The sequence below is a fragment of the Gossypium raimondii genome, chromosome 8 (genome assembly GCF_025698545.1).
Source record: "Gossypium raimondii isolate GPD5lz chromosome 8, ASM2569854v1, whole genome shotgun sequence".
NCBI classification, from domain to species: domain Eukaryota; kingdom Viridiplantae; phylum Streptophyta; class Magnoliopsida; order Malvales; family Malvaceae; genus Gossypium; species Gossypium raimondii.
In genome coordinates, this window is record NC_068572.1 from 10,563,184 (window position 1) to 10,584,782 (window position 21,599).

The 21,599-nt window shown below is 32.2% G+C and overlaps 1 non-coding gene across 1 annotated transcript; it reads left to right on the forward strand.

Moving 5' to 3' along the window:
- The first annotated feature begins 32 nt into the window (after positions 1-32).
- On the forward strand, positions 33-104 carry TRNAP-AGG (transfer RNA proline (anticodon AGG)). Its single transcript has one exon. It is a non-coding gene; the product is annotated as a tRNA-Pro (tRNA).
- The last annotated feature ends 21,495 nt before the right edge of the window (positions 105-21,599 follow it).

Sequence of the window (21,599 nt, forward strand, 5' to 3'; positions counted from 1 at the left end):
AAATAACTTTGTTTGAGACCAACAAACAAAGTGGGCATTTGGTCTAGTGGTATGATTCTCGCTTAGGGTGCGAGAGGTCCCGAGTTCAATTCTCGGAATGCCCCTCGTTAATTTTTTGTGTCACTGACCAATATGTCCACGTGTCGGCGCCTCTGAGCCAAAAAATTTAAAAAAAAAAGGAAAAATAAGTTCCGAGAATCGAACTCGGGACCTCTTGCACCCAAAACGAGAATCATACCACTAGACCAAACGGCCAGACGGTTGTACTTCTCTGCAGAAAAAAAATAATTGATTTATTCTTTCAGCTAGAGATATGCATAAATATATTTAAAAATCAAAATATAGCCTGGTTTTTTACATGTATGCAGTATGCAGTCTAAAATAATGTCAAATATCATGTATTTAAATACCTTGATTTTAAAGTATTTCATACAATAAGTACAATATATTTTTAGGAAACAATATATTCTATTTATTCTTTTATATTTTAAAGGAATTAAGCAAGTTAAACTGTTTTTTGGACCCAAGTAAAATTTTTAATATTATTTATTTAAATATGTGTTTTCAAAATTTAATTTTTAGAATACGTTTTTAAGGATATCTCAATACTCATGGATGTTGAGTTTAAGGGAGCCGTGCTAATATATCAAGAGAAAATTACTACAAAATATAGTTAACCGTGTCTCAGCTCTTATGGATATTGAGTTCTGAACAATAAATACTCCACCCATTTATCTTTTTCTCTCACCTAAAATATTTTCAAACTCAAAAGAAAATTGTGTTTTATTTATTTTTGAGATAAAAATAGTTGCAGTAATATTATAGAAAGAACGCATAGCAAACCATCCGGGATGATAAAAGAAGAGTTATTGTGAATAAAGTGTCTTGTCTATTTTATGTGTCAGAGACAAATACGTTTTTGTTGATTGTAATCTCACAAGAGTAGCCTGGTTTGGTTACCCTGTATCCAACGTTTTAACCTTACCTCAATTTGAAATAGCAGATTGGCTGATACAGTGGCTACAGAGCAAGGAGTTGTACAGTTGTTTTTGAGAAAGAAACCCCCCTACATTTCAAACTTTGGGTATTAGCTCGTAATCTAGACTCCAAATAAAGGCATTACAAAAAGATTTATTCACACACAAAAAAATCCAAGCTCCCACTATTACCCTCTCTTGCTTCCAAAAGGAAAGGAATGGGTCTCATCCTCCTTGCTCTATCCCTTAATCTCATGTTGCTATTCTATCAAATCTAATCATAACAACAAAATTAAATATTTATTCTCCAAAAAAGAAATACACTACCCACTTTTTTTGTGTATAATTTTTCTTTTATTTACTAAAACTAAAACCTAAGTCTTATCTGGAAAATTATTTTTACGACTACTATCATCTACTCCCTACCAATTAACACCACTTATCTCATTATTTTTCTAATTTTTTTATAAGTAAATTATTGCCATAATAATTTTTTAGCCTTTAATTTTATATAAAAGAAATTATATTAGCCATTTGTTTAATTTTATATCACTTTTAACATTTGAATTTGGTTTTTTGTCAAATCACCTTGAAATAGTTAGAAAAGTTAACGGTTGTCATCCACGTGTACACTATATTAACAAAGTTAATAAACGTTAATTTTTCATTCAATTTAGGATAATTTGACAATAAAAATTAAATAGAGAGTTAAAATGATTTTTTACTTGATAAAGTTGAAGGGTGAAAAAGATAATTGTGGCTAAATTATTTTGAAAATTTTAATTTAATAATACATAGATGAGTGAGTTTAATTGGTAAGAGCAAAAATAGCTATAAGTTATTGTGGTATGAGAGACTTATGGAAACAAAACTCTTGTGACGTAGGGTTGCTTTGCTTAAAACAAATACAAAATCTACGGTTTCTCCAAACTCATCCAATTTCATGTTCCATGGAGAATTCTTCACCCCAGTTTCAAAGGCTTTGGTATGTTACTCTATAATAATTTACAATCAAATTTTGGTTCTCTACTTTTCATCTCAAATCTGTTTTTGATTTGATTGGATTTAATTTGATGTTTGTACAAAGAGATTTCTTTTTTTACTGATGAACATGAAATACATATACAGGACGAATAGACGTGACCAAATGACATCCAGGGACTGGACTCATCTTCCTCTTTTACCATCCATTGTCGATCGTTTAGGCCTAATCGACCTTCTCCGATTCCGAGCCGTCTGCAAGGACTGGAACTCCGCTTCGTTCGCCGCCACCGCCGAGATCGAAGCCATACCAGACCAAGAGCCGTGGTGCCTAATATACGGCGGAAACAATTCCGAATGCAGCTTGATTACCGAATCGGATGGAAAACACACCATTTATATCCCAGAAATGAACGGAGCAACCTGCCTGGCATCTAGTCAAGGGTGGCTCTTACTCTTTCGTGAAGGCTCAATGTTCTTCTTTTGCCCTTTGTCCGGTGCCAAAATAGACCTCCCAGGTCCATTCCCTCACACTGCAATCAACGACCACGTAGCGGTCTTTTCGGCCCCGCCGACTTCGAAAGACTGTGTCGTCGCCGTTGTCAGTCGAACCGAAACTGAAACACTCGAGCTGCACATGATCGAACGTGGAGCCACAGCTTGGACCGAGCACAAGCTCGCATCCATGGTTCCGACCAAAATTCAATACGCCGCACACTACAACGGGGGGTTTTATTTCTTCGACAACAAGTCGGATTCGATGGTGTATATGTCGATCGAGAAACGAGAGCTCCGCCTGGGGAAAGTACGGTACATGAAGTCGGCAAAAGACAAGAGCATCCCATTGAGATTCCGCACCAATTCTGAGAAGGAAAATATGAAGAAGCGATTGGGATTGGAAGATGGGGTTCAAGTTTCTATCTGTGGGACGGTCGTGTCTTGTGAGAGTTCTGCTGATAAGATGGTGCCTTATGAAAACACCGGGGTTGGTGCTGATGACGCTGAAGGACGTCAAATCGTTAAAGCTGCGTGGTTTCAGCCTCGGTTCCATCGGGTTAGCCAAAACCAAAGTTGGTGACCCCAGGATTTTAGAGTTCTTTTGTTTTTACATTATTAGGCTTAGTTTGCATATGTTACAGTCAAGTTCCATGCAACTTGTTCAATTGTTTTGAACTCCTTTTTTTTCTAGGAATGCCTGCTTAATGCCATCATATTCATATACATTCATACATACAGCTTGGTCAAAGCTTGCTTACTAAATATATTTTCTCGAAATTCATATTGCTATTCAAGAAGTTACAAGTACAGTGTAAGGCCCAAAAAATGCTTGAAAAACCGTAGTAATCTCAACCCTAGTCATTTGCCACAAACGGAGTTCAAGTGTTGCCGCAACACCTCTGGCATGCACGCCTCCATCAAGGGAGGTCATGTCACAGTAGAGCCGCAAAAGAAGCGTCGACAGCCACCTTGCATTCAGGCAGAGAACCAAAGAAAACCAAATTTGTTGGGCTTCAGAGTTAACATCGCAACTGTTCTGGACTCCATGTTGCGGAGAGTCAGAGACACAATACTGACGGTACATAACATGTACAGGCCCAATTTTGTCCGGGCCCAGTACTCTCAAAGCAGATCAAGACCAAACTAAAAATCAATAAACAGTCCAAATTACAAATCAGCAGGCCCAGACCAGCAAAATAATAAAACAAGCCCAAAACCTATAGCCCAATATTCAAAAACCCTAGTCCAACACCCAATAACTGAAAACAACAATCCCTAACCTTAGGTGCGCCGCACCTAGGGCCTGGTGGTCAACCACCCTGCCGCTTTAGCAGCCACCAACTCCTGCTACCGCCACCTACTCTCTGCCACCGCCGTCGTCCACTTGCCTGCAGAGAAATGACAAGAATAGATTTAAATCTTGTAAAAATGGCTATAAAAGCCTAAGAAAACAAATTGTAAAGGGGGATTTTTTTTTTCTTTTCTTTCGGCTAAAAGCCGAACCTGCTGTAAAAGGAGAGGAGTTTTTTGAGGTTTCTTTCGGAAATAAAAAGGATCCAAGAAAAAATAAAGAGCAAAGAAACACAAAGGTTTTCCTAGTTTCTAACTTTATTTATTTATTTATTCGTTTTTCTACTTTTGGTTTTTAATAATATACATAATATAAATATATACATAACATATAAAAAAGATAACAATAAAAATATACCTTTTTGATTTTTTTGGCCACCATGTACGGTGGCCGGCGCGGCGGCAGAGGTGGCGTTGGTCGGATTCTAGGCCGGTGGCCGGATGGGGGGAGAGAAAATTTGAGAGAATTTCTTTTTTTGAGAGAGAAATAAGGAAAATGCAATTTTTAAAAAAAAAAACTTGACTTTTATAGGCCCCCAAAATGACGTTGTTTTGGGCAGGCCTCTCAGGCACCAAAACGGCGTCGTTTTGGCCTAACCCGATCCACCCGACCCGAACCGCCTAGGATCCGCGTGTTTTTAGACAAAGGGGGCTATTTGCGTCCTCAGTCCTTCCTCTTTTGAGGCTGGTTACAATTAGGTCCTATCCCCTTTTTTTTTTAAATTTTGCCACAGATTTCCATTTTTCTTTAGATTTGGTCCATAGACCCTGTGCACAGACCTCGCTGGAACGACGTTGTTTAATTAACGTGGGAATATTTCCCTTTTGGTCCTCTTCTTTTCACGCGCGTTATGATTTAATCCTTTTCGGTTTTTTTTCATTTTTTAATTTCGACCCTAAAATTTAGTCTAGTTTCCAATTTAATCCTCTATTTGTTATTTTAGTTATTTTATCATTAAATTAATTATTTTAATATTATTATTACTATTATATTACATCATTAATATTAATATTAATATTATTTACTTATTTATACTTTTTAAACTTCAAATTTTATTATTCATATATATAGGCATATATTTTATAATATATATACATTTTTTAATATATACGTATTTATATATTCTATAATTTATGTACATATCTATGTATATATTTAATTTTCATAAATATATGTACATACTTATATCTCATGTTTATCTCTATAATTTAAATACATATCCATACGTATCAATACACATTTTATTTTCACGAATATATAAATATACTTACATGTTTTATTTCTCTTTCAATTTTATATACATTCATACTTATATATATCTTTTACTCTTTTTATAATCTTATTCACTTTATTTATTTATTTATTTATATTTTATTATTATTTAGAAAGAATGTTTTAGTTTTATTTATTTATATACTTGTTATTTTGCATGATATTATTTTGTCCTTTTATTTTACTTTGTTGCTATTGTTCCTATTATCTATGCTCACATTATCGTATTCATTAGCATTTTGTTACGCATATTAATACTATACATCAAAAGAAATTTCAAAGTAAGGCAATGTTTTGCGTTTGGAAATTCGAGAAAACGTGCCCTAATGTGCTGTGTTTCGATTTTCTCGTTCGACCAAATAGCCAAATATCCTTTAAAATTTTTTTTCAAAGTAAGGCAATGTTTTGCGTTTGGAAATTCAAGAAAACGTTCCTTAATGTGCTGGGTTTCGATTTTTTTCTCGTTCGACCAAATAGACAAATATCCTTTTAAAAAAAATTCAAAATAAAAAACGGTCCTTAATGTGCTGGGTTTCGATTTTTTTCTCGTTCGACCAAATAGACAAATATCCTTTTAAAAAAAATTCAAAATAAGGCAATATTTCACGTTTGGAAATTCGAGAAAACGTACCCTAATGTGTTGGGTTTCGATTTCTCGTTGGACCAAATAGCTAAATATCCTCTTAAATTTTAATCCATGTCATTTGAGTTTTAAGGATCGCACTTTAAATCTCTTTAAAGTTTTCACTCCTTCCTCGTACGTAACCAACTCCCGAACCTGTTTTTCTGAATTTCGTGGACTAAAATCGTTGTTTTAATAAAATCAAATCGTTTATTAAAAGCAACCACCTTTTGAGGTGATCCAATCACACCTCATTAAAAAGGATTGGTGGCGACTCCCGTTTTTTTCGTTTTCCTTTTAAAATCCAAGTCAGCCCGTTTTATCAAAAAAATGGTGTCAACATAACATACAGATGAAAAATAGGGGAAATACTTATGAGGAGTAGGAGGTTGAAGAAACCGATGAAAGTGATTGGATTTGAAGTTAATTCGCCTAGAAAAAATAGAAAGGAAGGAAAAAAAGTGAATATAGTCCCATTCAAAATCCTGTTTAAAAATACCAAAAGAGTCCAACTTTACAAATACAATTTCTATTTATTACTGCAAATGGTGATGCGATGCTCTTAAGATGAAATCACAATCTTCTCGACAAATTCAACTTACGCGTTTAAATTACTAATGCATGCGTGAGCTTGTTGAGTTTTAGCAAGAACATAAGCATAAACATATTTTTCTTCTCGCGTTATTAGTGTTGAGCCTCTTAGAATTATCTAGATTTCATTTATGCTCCCAAATTAGCTTTTTTACCGAATTCAAACTTGATTTTCGAATTATGGGCTCAACTTACATATTAATTGTGTAACACCTTGATACCCGACCCAATCGTCGGGTTTGAGCTACAATGTGTTACATTTGTTGCCCGAACAATTACAATCAAACTACATTCGATTTATACCATTAAATGATTAAATTTCAAACAATACATGCATACAAAAAGATATACATTTGTTTTCAGGTCTTATATGAGCTTACTAAAGCTCTATTACTAACTCGAAATCGAATTAGGACCAAATTATAAAAATTTCAAAATACCGAATTGACGTTGCGACTTCGGCGGTTCCTCGTCACGATACAACATATTGACTAGGTCTTATCGCGACGTTAAGAGACGACGTTGCAACGTGACTCATTGTTTCTAAAAGGTCCAAAATGAAACCAAATTGCAATTGTCTAGATAACCAAATCAATATTTCTATATCACACTTCAACCAAATACACATCCCCAACAAGTTTAATTTTAAACATTATTTCCATACGTACACAATTACATTTGCAAAATTAACTATTTCATCACTTCCATTCAACATTTAAGCTAGATTCATGGTGAAAGGTACTTAAACATTTGACAATTACATATACTCATATAAGCTATAAGTAAGGCAATCTATCAGCCATTCTTAACATTATAATGAACTTAAACATACAATCCCACCATTTGAGAACAAGTCACATATTACGAAAAAAATCGACTAGACCTAGGTACATGCCGTATAATGAACAAAGGAGACTTTACAAACATTGATAAGTCGAGGATCTCGGATTGGATGCTGGAATCACCTCTCGAGAACTTGAAATGTATCTATACCTGCGTACGAGAAACAAACCATATGCTGAGCGATAATGCTCAATGATATTTCCATGATTAAAGTCAATATAACATAAGTTAAATCAATTTCATATATTCAATCCAAATTCCATTTCCATTCATCTACTATGCTATTCATACTAATATTTAATCAACATATCAATATACATATGTAACTACAATTACCAATCCATCATATGAATCAATCTATACACGTTTCAATTACCAAATCTAAAGATTAAACCATATTAACATATTAGCATCATTGATTTCACATTATTTTCAATTCTATTCAATTTAGTCCTTTATCTCGATATTCAATCTCAATTATAACAGCTCAACTCAAATAACCATTATCAACTCACCTTAATGCCAAATTAGGCAAAATATCACAAATATGCAATAAGTAAATTGATCTTGAATCATAAAAGTACAAATCGAAAGCTCGTGTCACTCGTCGTTAGTTCTCGCCTTTCATTTCCCTCTCGACGTCTCTAAGTTGTCTTTAACTAAAAATAATAATTCAATAATAATACAATATCAAATTCTATTTAATATCACATTCAATTTCAAATTTATACATAATTTTCAATTTATTTAATTGAGTCCTTAAACCTGAGACAAGCATTTTATTCAATCCAGAGCTTCGAATTAAAATCTGATTTCACATATATTCATTAGGGACATCCTACTTTCTATTCTTACTGAAATTTCATAATAGTTTTACATTTTATTCAATTTGGTCCTTAATGTACGGAACTAATAATTAAGCTTTACAATTTAGTCCTTTTCATAATCTAAGCTTAATTTCTATTAATTTCACACCTAATTCTTCCAATTCTCAACAATATAACTTATCAAAATTTCAATTTTTGAAATAATTGATACTTGGGCTAGCTAAATCAAGCTCCCATGATAAAAAAAATCTATAACAATCAAAAGAAAATAACTTAGGGACTTACTTGCAATAGTAGCTAAAATTTAGAAGAATTTTGAAGCTTTCTTTCTTTTCTTTAGTTATGGTGAAAGATGGGTGATTGGAGAAGATGACAATTCTCCATTCACCTAAGCATTAACATTAGATTAATTTAATTAATCTTACTTAAATTAGTTAATTATTTTATTGTTAAACTTAAGTTAATCACAATTAAGTGTTTAGTGGAATCATTAGTAACGTCCACTTTCCACTATTCTAATTGGGTTTATTTTTTGGTCATTTGGATAATTATTATCTAGGTCCCCAAGCCTAAATCTAATTAAAAATCTATAGCAATTAAACTTTTGCAATTAAGTCATTGAGCCTTAATTAACTATAATTTTGGCTAAATTTTGTAACACCCCTCGCCCATCTCTGTCATCGAATTTGGGTTACGGGATGCTACGGCAATTAAAAAGTCAAGAATATGCAATTTCAATTCAATGTTCACTTAAAATGTTCAATAATAGATAATTATTCAATGATCATAGCATTCATACAAAAACGGGGCTTAAATTGAACCTAAAAAGCTTTAAAATTAGTTTAGAAAGAAGTAGAGAATAATTTGAAACAAAACAGAAAAGTAAGGTAAAAGCAGAAAATAGGGGTCACACGACTGTGTGACAGGTGGATGTCGTGTGGTGCTATGAGACATTGCCTTATTTAATTAAGTTTGAACTTGGTAGAAATTGAAGTTGAATGTTAGACTTGAATGTTATTTGTGATGGTGCCTTATGCCATATTTGTTAGAATTGGGTAAATGACATGATTTGATATGTTTTTGGTGTGATGATTTGTTAATGGTATACTTGTGGCATAAGTAAGCATGCATATGTGAGACTTGCAATTGAAGGTAAATTTAGGTTCACATGGTCTGCCACACGATTTGACACACGACCATGTGCTTCACATGAGCATGTGGCATGACCGTGTTGTAGGTGAGTTCCATATACACGAGCCATTTAATCATCTCATTTGTACAATATCATTCACGATCAAGTCACGTTATAATACTAGAAATCATGAAAACATATACAAGTCATCAACAATGCATTATAGCCAAATATCAATTACATATCAACATCATGTCATTTAACCATTGAAATTCAGCCCGATGAACTACATGAATAAATATAGATACGTGGTTATCCATCCAAAACACGTCAAAATACTCAACCAAGCCAATCCAACCAATAACACGCTTGGGCACCAAGTGTTTAGCCCGTAGACTAACATCCCTCTAGAAACATGCTTGGGCACCAAGTGCCAAGCCCGTAGACTTTACATCTGCCCTTAGGAACACTTTAGAACGCTGTAAATATAATTCGGTAATCCGCAACAAATGTTGAACTCTAGTATATTCAATGTACAATAACAAGTCTTGAATCATCATCTCATCACAAGTCAATCCCGTACAATGCGCAAAATAACCTATTGGCATGCCAATTGTATCCCATCCTATGTTAATCCGGGCTTGATACACGTAACTATATAATTGTTTACATTTCAATCCATTTTCTATCCAATTCAATCATAATATTTCAATTTATAAATAATGTCATAAAATTACAAAATTTTAATATTAATTTTACAAAAATACACAAAATAATACCATATGAACTTACTAGGGCTAAACAACAAAGATGGCAATATTAGGGACTAATCAACCATTTTCTCTTTTCAACGATTATCTACACGTTCTTGATCTATAAAGTAATTTTATTTTAATTATTAGTCCAAAATACTTTATAACAATTCATTTGATCGTATGACTTCTTATTGATATTTTTCACAATTTTTCTAAACTTTTACATTTTATTCAATTTAGTCCCTAAAACCAAAACAAGTTTATTTTCATAATTAATTCCTAACCCATGTTTCTAAATTCTTAACCATCCCTATCAAAATTTTGGGCCTGGTTGGTAGGCCTAAGCCTAGCCCAGCTTGAAAAATGGGCTGATATTTTTGTTCAAGCCCGACCCATATTATATATGCTAAACTCGGGCCTGACCCATTTTTTGAAAATATTTTATTACATAAAATAAAATTTAAAAATATAGTATATCAAATGCACTAAAAAAAAGTTAAAACAAATAATTCTCCAAAATTATCAGATTGCATTAACAAAAAATAAAAAAAAAATTGATGAAAACTTATTGCCATTTGTTGGATGTACACCTAATTAACGTTCATAATAATTAATCATTTCTATTTAAAATAATAATTAATCATTGCTAATGTAATGATGATCTTTTAAAGGGAATAATAAATTTTGCCCAAAATGAAAAACGACAAAGTACAAGAATGAAAAGAATGAAAAACAACAAAGTAAAGGATGGCATCAAGGTTGTTTCATTGAAGTACATTAAAGCTAAAGGACAATACATGAAATTTGATAATTAGTGAAACAACTTGGTAACTATAACCAACCACAACAAGGTTATATTCTCATACAATTGATGTTGGGAACTTGACAAAATTAAAAAGCTCTACAATATCCAAACAAAAGTTCTAGAATATCTATATATCAAGCAAAATAACACCAAAAATAGTAGTAGAAATTAACACCCAATGACAGCAGTAGAACATTGAAAACAACAACAGAACAATAGTGAAACAACACCCAAAATAGCACAAAAAACAACCTGCAAAATGTCATCAACCATTCAAAATATCTAAATATCAAGCAAGCAACATATTTGATTTTATAATAAGCTATAAATTCTAAGGTAAATTATATACCTAAAAAGGAATAGAAGAATTATCGTCCTTATCATCCTCATCGTCATTCTTATCATTGTTGCAATCAATTTCTAATATAAAATAAGAATAAATAGTTAGATAATCAAATTGATAAAATGTTATAAAATTATAACAATAAAACAAGAATAATAATTACCTGTTGAAAATCCCTTAGCTCGCATCCAATCATTAAATCAAACAATAGCTTGAACCATTTTTAGTTTAAGGGAACTCCTCAAAGATGTGATAACTTTCTTTTCCATGCTAAAAGCTGACTTGGAAGCTACAGTTGATATTGGAATTACCAAAAGATCACGAGCTAAAAATGGAAGCTCACGATATCGAATTGAACTTTTGCTCCAATAATTCAATACATCTATTTGGCTATTCAACTCAAGCTCAGGTTCTTTCAAACAAATGTCCAACTGTGACCTTTCACTCTTAGTACTAGATTCACTTAAGTATTGTTTATAATCATCACTCTCATCATAATCTTCTCCCAAATCAACCCTATTAACCTTAAGTTGATGCAAACTAGAATCAATAGGATTATTATCCAAAACATTAGAACTCCCAATCAAAGAGGAATATGTGGATTTAGAGTTCTTAACATACTTATCAAACAAGAGTTTAAGATTGTTAAGAATGGTTTGCACAAAGTCAGAAGCATGAGCATCGTAGATTGTAGTAAAACAATACTGCAAATAATTTAACTTGTAACGAGGATATAAAATTGCAGCACATGACAATATCAAAGAATACTCAACTCAATATTTATTAAATTTCTCTTGCATTTGCATAACCATTAGAGTTAAAAATGAATGAGGACCTTTAATTGTATCAATTAAGACATTGTGAAACTCCCAAACCCCTCTAAAATAAAGATTAACCATTGGATACTTAGAACCAGAAAAAACACAAGTCATATCATAAAAGACTTTAAAAAATTACAAAGAATAGCAGCATTTCTCCACTCTTCATCAGAAAGTGAAAATATTAGATAATCTTTATCCCGTTGGCCCTAATAATCTAACACATCTTTATAGTAAAGAGTAAATTCAAGCATCAAATAAGTAGAATTCCATCTCTCACACACATCTTGACGTAACTTTTTGGTCACATTCAAATGAAAGCTTTTGTCGGCCACATCATAAATTTTTTTCCTACGAATTCCTGACTTTTTTATGTAATTGATTCTATTTCGAATCTTACCAATAACATTATCATTAAGTTCCAAACTAGCTTTAACTATAATATTCAATATATGTGCACAACATCTAACTTGAAAAAAAGCACCATCACGCAAAAGAGCTCAGTTCGCATGAAAACAATTTTTTAGACAAGAAACCATAATATCGTTATAAGAAGTATTATCCAGAGTGATGTTAACAATTTTCTTGTCTACACCTCACTAAGATGAACATAAAATACATTCATCTGCTATGTTCAAACCATCATACGGAGAATATAAAGCTCTAAACCTTATGATTCTCTTTTGTAGCTTCCAATATTTGTCAACCCAATGAGCAGTAATGCAAATGCATTCATCATTCGTATGCTTAGAGCTCCAACTATCAGAAGTTAAACAAATTAAACCAAGTGCTTTAGCCAACTCTTTTTTAACACGATCTCTCTCTCTTTTGCATAATACATTAGGACATCCCTGGTAGCTGTTTGTCTACTTATATTCTTAAAATTAGGACTAGAAACACTCATCATGTATCTAAATCCCGGTTCTTCAATTGTCCTAAATGAATGCTTGCCACACCCAAGAAAAGTAGAAACAACTCGACGACACTCATCAGCGTCAAACTTGTAGGATTTTATAGATAAATCACTTCTTAAAGATGGTTGAGTAGCTATGGTGTATCGAGTGATGTCCTTACGTTTTTTTTCAAACAACTATTTAGATGATGTCTTAAATAGGAGGTTTCGCTAGAAGATTTAGCAGAAAAGATACTCTTACAGTGATTACATTGTGCCTTCAACTCGTCTTTGTTTTCACATTCAAGCTTTGTCATTTCATCTCACACATTTGAAGTAGTAGACTTTTGACGTTTGAAAACACTTTCATATTCATTAAATCCATCATCCACATGTATTGGAGTCTTCGAACTAGCCATTGTCATAAAAACTGAAGTCTTGAAATTGTAAAAACTTAGTTAATCTATATAAAAAAAGTTGTTCTAATTCTATGGTGGTGTCACCAAATGTAGCCACAACGCCACACTCTTCACAAATGGATTTAATCAATATTAACTTAAATATTCGATGTATTAATTAATTCAGTTATGTTCATTTTTACGGCATTAATTAACATACCATATCCTCGCTTTGATTGTTTTTAAGATATGAAAATACTATTATTTTAATTAATTAACTGGATTAATACAAAACATCTATTATTTTAACTCGCTTAATTAATCGTATTAATTAAATCATTTAATTAACATACCATACCATGAATATATTAAATTCTTTAAAATATATATTAAAATATATATGAAAATATGGTTACGATTTCAATGGTATTAATTAGTATTGTTTAGGAAAATTAAGATTTGGTATTAATTAAAATTAAAACATATATTTTTATGGGGAAAATTACGTTAACTTGTATTAATATGAGTTAATACAAAACATCTATTGTTTTAACTGTACTAATACGATTTTGCTGGGGATCGACCCGATTAAACAACGAACAAGTAAAAAAATAGCGGAAGAAATTGAGAAATTGAACACACAAATTTAACGTGAAAAAACCTCTCCAAAGTGGATAAAAAACCACAGGCAAAGATACTTATACTATAATAGCAAAAGAACAAAGAGTACAAAAAATAGAGATAAAAACTAAACCCCGAAAACTCGAAAACAAAGAACCCTCAAAATGTAAACACAAAATTCTCTAAAAGTGTTATGAGTTCTAATCTCTAATGGGTGTATTTTCTAATGTTGTAAAAGAGCCTATTTATAGGCTAAATTCATAGATAAAATAATAAAATAATCTAGACTAATTAGAGTTTGATTGAAACAAATAAACAAAGTTTAACTGGAATATTATTTCTCAAATTTGACTGAAATATGAGTCATACTCACTAAATCTCTACCCTGACTCATATTTCCAGAACACCATCTTTGCCAAAGCCCGCCATAGGCCTATCTCGAACTATGTAGGGAATTAACTGAGTCGAATTTGTGCTTAAAAATTGAAAGACTTCTAGCCTTCAACTTGTACACTGCCAAACCAAAACTAACCCGAATCTAGTTTTCACGAACACGGTGCCCTAACTTTTCAAATCGTGCATCCAAAAGAGAACCTCTCTTAAACGAAATGGTCATACCTTTTTCCCTCTTATAACCAAATTGCCTCCACTCCAAATGAGTTTACCTTGACTTCGTAATGGATGAGGGACATCCGATTTCACCAGTCACTATAGAACTTTTCAGAATATAAAGATTGTCGGTTTTTTTACCTTTTAACAAAACGAGAGCTCCACGAGATACCTTAATGTCACTCGACTCAGTGTTGATTCCGCATCCTTTGGAATCTAAGATACTCAAGGAGATGAGATTCTTTCGTAAATCAGGTACATACCTAACATCTGAGAGTATCCTAGTCATCCCATCGTGTATCCTAATTTTAACAGTACTAATACCAATTACCTTACTAGATGAATCGTTTCCCATGCATACAACTCCAGCTTCAATCGAACTATATGTGGAGAGTCATTCTCTATTGGGACACATGTAGAAATAACATCTCAAATCTAGGATCCACTCGGACGTAAGCTTGGAGTTATCGCTTGTTGACACTAACAAGAAATCATTACCGCTTTCATTGGCCAAATTAGCACCAGCTACATCTTCCTCATTACTCTTAGCAACTCTTTTATTTCGTAGTTTATAACAATTTGCTTTGACGTAACCTAACTTTTTACAATAGTGACACCTTGTGTCTCGCTTCTTTGATGCTACCAAAATAGAATCTTGCCTATCTGCATTGCTATCCGAACCAAAGCCATTGTTTAGTTTGTCTTTACTCAATAAATGACCCTTCACATCTTCGAACGAGAGTTTGTCTCTGCCATAAATCAGGGTCTCTCTGAAAGACTTGTATGTAAGGGTAAAGAGCACAATAATAACATAGCCTGATCTTCATCGTCAATTTAAACCTTAATGTTCTTTAAACCATTTAAAAGAGTAATGAATTGACTAATGTGATCTCTAAAAAGCTCACCTTCATTCATGCAAAACGTAAATAGACGTTGTTTCAACATTAAACGGTTAGCCAGTGACTCAGTTGCATAAAGAGTTTCTAACCTTTTCCACAAAGCAAATGACGCATTCTCCATCAATACCTCCTGCAATACCGTATTTGCGAGGCACAACTGGATTGCAGACAAGGCCTTTTTATCAAACTCTTCTCATTCTGTTTGATTTAGATTCTCAGGCTTTTTCTCGATAACAACCTTTTTCAGGCTAGTTTGAACTAGAATTGCCATCATCTAAACTTGCCACAGTTTGAAATTTGTGACACCATCGAACTTCTCAATTTTAAACCTTGTTGTTGTCATCTCTGAACGGGCTCATCTACGAAAATTGAACTAGCTCTGATACCACTTGTTAGGGATCGACTCGATTAAATAACGAACAAGTAAAAAAATAGCAAAAGAAATTGAAAAATTGAATAAAAAAATTAAACTTGGAAAAAGCCATACAAAAAAGGATAAAAAGCCACGAGAAAAGATAATTATACTATAATGGCAAAAGAACGAAGAGTACAAAAAATGAAGATAAAAACTAAACTCTGAAAACTCGAAAACAAAGAACCCTCAAAACGTAAAGACAAAGTTCTCTAAAACTATTATGAGTTAATCTCTAATGGATGTATTTTCTAATGTTGTAAAAGAGCTTATTTATAGGCTAAATTCATAGGTAAAAGAATAAAATAATCTATACTAACCAGAGTTTGATTGAAACAAATAAATGAGTTCAACTGGAAGATTATTTATCAAATTTGATTGAAAAGGAGTCATACTAAACATATTTGCTAATGAATCATTTGATTGAAATAGAGTCATACAATAATCTTTACTATTTGTTATTACACATTATATTTACTATTTGTTTAATAATTTTGTCAACACTATCCAAATAATACAACTGTATAACTTTTTACTTTAGCTTTCAAGATACAAACAATAAAAATCAAAATCGAAAAAGGATATACTATAAGGGTAGGTATTTATATGGGTCAAACCGGAATGAAATAAAGAATTTCAGATCTTCATCCATAGTTACTGTAAACTTCACAACAACTCACATAAAAAATATTCAACAAATTTGAATATTTTTTTTGCGAAAATTACCTATTTGGAATGGGTGTCGTCTTTGTGAATGGGTGAGTGGGGGGCTGAGTTTATAGAAGGCAAAGAAGCTTAAAGTAGTAGCGGTGATCAGCGACTGGTGAAGAAGTTGAAACCAACAGAAGGTAGAGAAGCAGCAATGATGACAATGGTGAGGAAACAAGTGAAAAGCAACAAAATGAAGAGAAGCAGTAATGGTGGTAACAACAAAGAAGCAAGAAGTAAGGGAAAAATATCAAGGATTAGGAAAATAGAGATTAGAAAGGAAAATGGAAATGGGAAGGGGAATATCAAGATTGGAAAGGAAAGTGAGGACTAAGGAACAAGAGTAAATTATTAGGGGTTAATAAAATCAGGCCAGTCTCGGGATGAAAAATCCTTGCCCGAAGCCCTTCCCATTTTTAAAACGGGTCTCATTCCTAAACCCAAGCCCATTTTTTGGGGCTATATTTTTTTCTAAACCTTCTCATATTTTGGGCAGGCCTGTAGGCTGGATCGGTGGCCTGACCCATGAATAGGTCTACTAAACAACCATCTAATTTTGAAATCTTACAAGAAAACCAAGCAAATTTCAATATTTAATCATTTTAGTCTTTAAATTCAAAACTATTCAAAATCACTTTACAAAATAATTCAAATTCATCATCAAACTTCAAACTAAACCATTAATAACTAAAATATTCAAGAATACAATGACAAGTTTTTAAATCTTTGACAATATCTCAAAATAGTCCCTGGGCTAGATAGATTAAACTGCAACGATTTCAAAAACATAACATTTATGAAAAACGGGCTGAAAAAATACCATACATAAGAAATGAAGCTTGGCCCATTATTCCAAGGTTTCAACCGTGGAGTTTTGGTTGAAAGAACAACGATGATGAAAGTGACATTTGTTTTCCTGTATTGTAGTAATTTAACCTTATTTTAATATAAAAATTTTAATCATAAAACTTAATAAATCAAGCCTAAAACCAGCCACTAACATCAAGAATGGCTAAATTTCCATATTAGACCATTTAAATATGCTTTTATATTCGATTTTAAATTTTAAACTCATAGTGATTGACTTTTGTAATTTCTACAATTTAGCCCTTTTTCTTTAATTAACTAGCCAAATGTCAAAATTTCGGACCAAATTTTAATATGACACTAATTACCTTGTAAATATTAAAAAATTACAATTTATGGACTCACACATCGAATTGGGGTCCCAAAATCACTATTTTGACACCATTAAAAATAGGTTGTTACAAATTAACTAACCAAATTTCAATTCATTTATATACTAAATCGATATTTCAATATCTTAACATTATTTTAAGGCCCTTATAAAAATCTTAGTTCATAATTTTACTCTTTATCATTTGAACATTTATTTATTTAGCTTAATTAACTTATAACAACTTAATTTAGGCCACAAATGTTTAAAATTTAGTATCTTGACATCCATTATTAGCTTATTCGTTTATTTAATTTTTTTAGTATCATTTAGTACATACCACTTTAGTTCACATATAACAAGTTATATTTTCAGGAAAATCTCATTATCAAGATTTTTAATTCATTTCACCCATAGAAAAAATTAGTAGACTGACTCGGATATATGAGAACTATCTAGAACACACTAGAGAGCACATAAGTTCTTATCCTTAAGGCTTCATATAAAATCCCTCCAAAATACACTAGAAAACACATAAGTGTTTGTAACAACCTATTTTTCAATAGTGTCAGAAACAGTGGTTTCAAAACCCCATTTTTGATATTAGAGTTCGTATATATTATTATTTAATATTTATGAGGTTAGTAAAAATTTTAATTAAATTTTTGTCCTTCAATTTTGTCAATCGGATAGTTAATTAATATAATGACTAAATTGTAAAAGTGGTAAAAGTTGATCATTTTTTATTTTTAATTAATTGGAGGACCAATTAAGCAGTTGGACCATTATGTTATGATCAAACGATTGTGGATGTTTGGTGTAATCCACTAAATGTGTTAATTAGGCTTAAGATTAACTAATTAAGGTTAATTAAGTTAAGTTTAATTAATTAAATATTAAACTAAATAATATATGTTAAAATTAAGTAAAAATAAAATAATTTCATATCATATTCTTCTCCAATCAAAACCAAAAATAAAGAAAGGGTTTCAAACCTGAAAAACTTTCACTTAAAGATTGGTAAGTGATTTTAAGTTCGTTTCTTGTAATTTTTATGCTTTTGAGGTCTCAAGAGCTTGATTTAACTAGCCGGTGTACCAATTTGTAAAACTATTAAAGTTTTCAAAAGTTTTTGTTATTGATTTCTTGAAGTTCTTGGTGTTAAGTTGTTAGATTTTAAGCTTAGAAGTGAAAAATGACTAGTTTGTAAAGTTTAATTTCTAGTTTTTGAACATAGGGACTAAAGTGAATAAATTTTGAATTTGATATTAAATTTTGTAATTATAGATAATAGAGAGCTATCGAAGGATGTAATTAAGATAGGCTTCAAAATCGAAGCTCAAAGTTAAAAGTTATGGTAATTTTGATTTTAAGCACTAAATTGAATAAAATAAAACATTTAGGAAAATTTTGAAAATAAAATTGAACTAACATATGCATATAATAGGATGTTATAAGATATTTAGAATTGATAAATTGAAATGAATTATCATATAGATCAATATTTGAATCACTCGAAGGATAATTTAGGAAAAGGCAAAATTACAGATTAGTCCTCGACAACTTATTTGTTTGTTGTTTTCCAATTAAGTTCATATGAAGTATACTATTTTAATTAATTGATATATTGAATTTTTGTTAGCTCGATAAATCAACTAGAAATCTCCAAGAGGGGGTGAATTGGCCTTTAAGAAAATGGTGAAAGTAACAAATGAATGAGTAGCAAATAGCACAACGATTTATAGTGGTTCGACCCTAATTGCCCATTCCACTAACTTAGCTTTCCACAACTATGGATTTTCCCAAATTCACTAAGTTGATAACCTTTGAGGAGAAGCTTTAACCTTATAATATCCCTTAAGATTTCTACCCAAAATCATAAGATTACAACTCCCTTAAGGTTTCTACCCAAACCTTAAGACTCAATCCTCTCAAAGAGTAAATATAATTAGAAATCTAAGAATTAATCCTTACAAGATCAAAATGCTTCCCAATTAAGCATAAATAAACAAGAATACATTTGAGCTAAAGAATAATAACGAAGGCTCACAAGTGTGTATAAGAAAAGTATGAAAGAATTAAGCATTAAAGTAGTATTGATTGATCTTTTGGCTTGATGATCTCTGTTGTTGTTATAGGACCTTTGGAAGATGGTATTTATACCCTCTAATTCATTTTTAACCTTTGTGGTTGTTGGAAACATGAATAAAGCCGTTGGGGATGAAAATACCATATCATTAAATTCACCTGCAACAAAAGGTATAGATATTTTTTCTAGAAGTATCGATACTATTACAGCATGTTTGGTTGGGTGTATTGGCATAGCCATTACACCCCTATTCCATGGGCCCACTTAATCCCACTTTAATCCTTTGTTTGGTTCAGTGTATTGGCTAATACGGGTCTAATACATTACAGACTTAATCCCCAAAATCCACCGATTTCTAATCCCTCCCTTTTGTTCAGTTTAGGTGCTGCTTCAGTTTTATACCCTGTTTTACCCTCCCTCCCGATCGATCGACGCTTCCCCTTTCCTTCTTCTGTTTCTTCTTTCTAGTTTGGGGTTTCTGCAGATTTGCTCCCTCCCGATCGACGCTTCCCCTTTCCTTCTTCTGTTTTTTACAACACAATTTACGCTTGGCCTTCTCAACCTTTTCTTTTCTTTTTCTCTCTGTCACTCTTTCGCTTGCTCTCATTTGGTGGGTTTCCAAGTTTACTGCAACTGAAAGGTAAACCAAGGTTTCTAATTCTCTTTTGCTCTCAAACTTCTTTCTTGGTTTAGAAATCGTTTTATACCTGACATATAATTTCTCTTTTCAATATTCGATATGTAGATTAGGTTGTCATTTAGTAAAGTTCACTTCATGATTTGTGCCTAATTTTTTATTTTGAGTTTGAACCTTTGAGTTTTCAATACTGCCTAGTTTTTTTATTTCGGTGAGAATTTTCAGTCGGGGTACTGGTATTTTCTATTGGTTTAAACATAATTACAGTGAGAACAACTTCAGTTTGAGGTTCTATAAGATAATAAAAAGCCCAATTATTTGGATAGTGAAAGAATACATGAAACCGTAATATACATGGTTTTTTTCTGGATGGAATTTTCATAGCTTTTTGAGCTGGCATATATTGAATAAAAGGTTCTTTTCGGTCGTGCTATGTCTATTTATTAGTTTAATGATCAGTCATTGTGAAAGTGAGTCCTTGGATTTAACATGTTTTAAAAAAAAAAACGAGTTGAGGTAGTTATCATGATGAACCTTTTGTGCATGCATATTTATGAGATTTTGATGTCTTGATTTCCTTCTACATGCATCTCTACACCTAGTGATTATAACTTCCTGCGAAAATTTTGTCACCATTTTGGTTGCCTAGATCTTTATCCTTTTATTAGTATAACTCATCTTCTACCTAAGTTGCTTAATAGAATTGTTCATGCTTCTTTCGGTGAGTCCAGTTACTTCTCTTTTAGAGTTTGATTTAATAGCGAGCGACAATTTCCACTCTTGGTTATATTTTGTTTGGTTCCTTTTTCATGTCTATGGTTATGGTTCCTGTTGTTGTTGCATTTGTTTTTATTTCTCCGAATATATGTTTTGAGAGGAATTGGAGTCCCTGAATCGAATATCCTTATGCTGCTTAACCGTCATCCTCGAATATTTTTGTATAATCCGATTCAGCTTAAGGAGATTGTGGAGGAAGTCAAAGGAATGGGAATTAATTAGAAGTGAGTTAGCATAGGCTGCAGCATTAGTACTTTGTAGGATGTGCCATGTTGCCCTTGAAGACCAAAGGAATTACTTTTTGCACGTTCATGTCCCGTTGTCTTGTTTCAGTTCATTATTTTGGTCTGAAACTTCTTGTAGTTGGAATTTGTCAATGGAAGCAGCCATGGTTTTGTAGCTGTATTCCTTTCTTCCATTGATGAAGCTTAAGCTCAACATTTTGCTTGACTTGCTATTAATTTAAGTCTCATTGGTTTGAAGTGCAATAGTGTAATGAGTTTCATTGGCTACCTTGTTAGTGTCTTTTGTTTTTTCTGCACGTAAGCAGATTCGAATCACTGTC